The sequence below is a fragment of the Pristis pectinata genome, chromosome 21 (genome assembly GCF_009764475.1).
Source record: "Pristis pectinata isolate sPriPec2 chromosome 21, sPriPec2.1.pri, whole genome shotgun sequence".
NCBI classification, from domain to species: Eukaryota; Metazoa; Chordata; class Chondrichthyes; order Rhinopristiformes; family Pristidae; genus Pristis; species Pristis pectinata.
Genome location: NC_067425.1, coordinates 38,657,723 through 38,660,781, shown reverse-complemented (window position 1 = coordinate 38,660,781; position 3,059 = coordinate 38,657,723). Strand labels below are relative to the sequence as shown.

The following is a 3,059-nucleotide window of genomic DNA, read 5'->3' as shown; positions in this document are numbered from 1 at the left end:
GTAGCGGCGGGTCTGGCGGGAGTAACCGGTGTAATTTTGAGGGGATGTTGATTGTTTGGTCCTGGAGTGAAAATTCCATGGAATAAATACCACCGTTTTCACTGTATTTCAATGCTCGCGTTATGACTTTGGGACGTTACCTGGATATTCTCTCTGGCGCAGTGGCCCTGGTCACTCCTGACCATGTTTCCGACCAGAAACGTTCCCTCTGTTTCTCTCTCCACAGATGTCGCTCGACGTACTGTGTGTTCCTACCGTTTTCTGTTTTATATTGCCTGTGACTCTCTGATCCAAACCAATGATGCAGTTTATGAAAATCCTGGTCTCAGCACTAGTCCCTAGTCACGGCCTCCCAACCCGGGAATGGCCCATTTATTCACACTTCATTCCGAATGTCTCTGTGGCGCAATAGGCTAGCCCGTTCGGCTGTTAACCGGAAGTTTGGTGGTTCGAACCCACCCAGGGACGCTGGCGATCCGGCAGCTTTTGCTGTGCGTGTCATTGTCAGCAGGGATACTCTGCGCTGTCCGGCGGCGGGCGCTCCTTGCTGCTGCCTCGCTGCGCTCCGTGGGAGTCCTCCCTGCGGGATCTCACGTCCGGAGTCCTCATGTTCCTCTGCCCTTTCACCGGAATGTGCGTGTTTCCTCTGGTGACATCCTTGGACCTAACGGACTTGCCAGGTCTCATGTCTTGTTTTGATTTGATTCTAAATTTCCTCTGCCCCGAAAGGTTTTCACGGCGTGTTGGGAGAGACAGGAACCGGGGCTTGGACTTGGATGATGAGCCATGGTCGCACTGAATGGTGGACCCGAAGGGCCGAATAGCCGGTGCCAGCCTTGTTCGCTGAGTTACAATAATCCTGTTTTATGCTCGACGGGTGAGACCCAGAAAAGAACGGACTTGTGAAATTATGGCGCAGGAGTGGGGATGTATCTTAGTGGGAGAGCACATGCTTTGCATGTCTGAGGTCCCGCGTTCAATCCCCGGCATCTCCATGCTGGTGATCTTGGACTTTGAACAATTCCCGGAACAAGTCCCTGCAAAGAATTCTGACCAACCTCAGAACGGATTCGGACTGTGAAATCCAAACCTGATGTTGTCCCGAGCCACAGTGAGCTGGGAAAGTGACATCTGACATGGATAAACCACCTGTAATATTGCATCGCCAACTCCTAAAGGTGCGCTTCTTAATTTCACCTTGTACCCGGGAGAGAGCACAGAAAGCACAGTGGTGGTAACAGTATGGGACAGGAAGAAAGGACGGAGGGAGAGAGAGAGAGAGAGAATGGGAAGAGATAAAGCAGCAAGTGAGAGGAAATAACAGCCAGCAAAAGAAACTGTTAAATCGGAACATAAAACGGCAGGAAGAATAAAAGTGGGAATACAGAGCGATGTAACTGTTTGTCCAACAGCAGAGTGGCGCAGCGGGAGCGTTCTGGGCCCATAACCCAGAGGTCGATGGATCGAAACCATCCTCTGTTATACTTCAGCTGGACATTTTACAACAGGACGCTGTCATGTCGCACATCCCCACAATATACATTTCACTTAGAATGAAAACCTCGCGTTTCAATATTTAAGGTCCTTTCATTCCATTATTCCATGTGGACAGGTTCGTTGGGGAGACCGACTGTCCCTGTTGTGCTCAGCGATGGTCCAACACACAATGTTCTCTGCTGTATTAGGCTGTGCTCTGATATAGAACAGAAAATGCTGGAAACGCTCAGCAGGTCAGGCGGAAATCGAAAGCGAGTTAACGTTTCAGTGCCGGGACCCGTCATTAGAACCGGGACAGAGAGAGAACAAGTGAATGTTCAGCAGCAGAGAAGGTGGTGAGTGGGCAGTGGGGGGAACAAGGGAACATCTCTGACAGGGTGAGACCAAACACATCACGTGTCGGGGCTGTAGGACACACAGGATATGCCGGCTTTACCCGTGGAAAGGGGAAACACGGACCCACAATGACAGAGGGGTGACGGGCAGAAATGTCCAGTTCCGAGACAGGGGGGAGGGGTTTGTAGACGGTCTGGGGAAGGTTTTCATCCAAAGTGTGGTTGGTGTCTGGACCGCGCGACCTGCGGGGGCGGCGGTGGCAGGAGCTGTCACAACATTGATGCATTGTCCAGATTAACATTTAAACCGCTGAGGCAGAGACGTTTGTGGGACAAGTGCTGGAAAACGGGCTTAGCACAGAAGGGAATGTTATAGTCGGTGTGGACATATCTGTGCTGTGTGACCCTGTGACCCTGTATTACACTTGTCGGTGCAGAAGCACCGGGTGTAGTCCGCGTCGGAACGGAGGGGGAGTGAGGGGAGATATTGCACAGGGTAAACATAGACGGGGAGCGGGGGTGAACAGACTGACTTCACTCAGTGTGAACACGTCATCTGGGACATGTTGGGATCATAAAACATAGAACAGCACAGTACAGAACAGCCCCTTCGGCTCACGATGTCTGTGCCGAACTCGATGCAGCATTAGATTAAATTCTTCTGCCTGTACATGATCCATATCCCTCCAGACGCAGCAGATTCATGTGCCTATCTAACGGCCTCTTAAACATTACTGTCGTGTTCTGCTTCCATCTCCAGAGCTGGCAGCCCACTCCAGGCACCGACCGCTCTCTGAGTAAAACACTTGCCACACACATCTCCTTTGAAGTTCCCACTCTCACCTTAAATGCATGCCCTACATTTCTACCCTGGGAAAAGGATTCTGACTCACTGCCCTATCCATGCCTCTCATATTTTTATATCAGATCTCCACTCAGCCCCTGACGGTCCAGAGAAAACAACACAAATTCGTCCAATCTCTCCTCATAGCTTATAACTTCCAATCCCGGCAGCATCCTGATAAACCTCTTCTGCACCATTTCTAAAGCCTCCATGTCCTTCCTGTAATCGGGCGACCGCATGTGTCCCATTTTACTGTGGGAATCTGGGACAGAGTGAGAGCAGGAAGCTTCAATGATCTGTTCATCGATTTACCTGGAAAAAGATAAGCGGTACGGCAGCGTAGCGGTTAGCGCGACACCATTACAGCGCCAGCGATGAGGGTT

General features: G+C 51.0%; 1 non-coding gene across 1 annotated transcript; it reads left to right on the top strand.

The window, feature by feature from the left end:
• Positions 1 to 1,410: 1,410 nt before the first annotated feature.
• trnam-cau (transfer RNA methionine (anticodon CAU)) lies at positions 1,411 to 1,482 on the top strand. Its single transcript has one exon. It is a non-coding gene; the product is annotated as a tRNA-Met (tRNA).
• Positions 1,483 to 3,059: the final 1,577 nt, after the last annotated feature.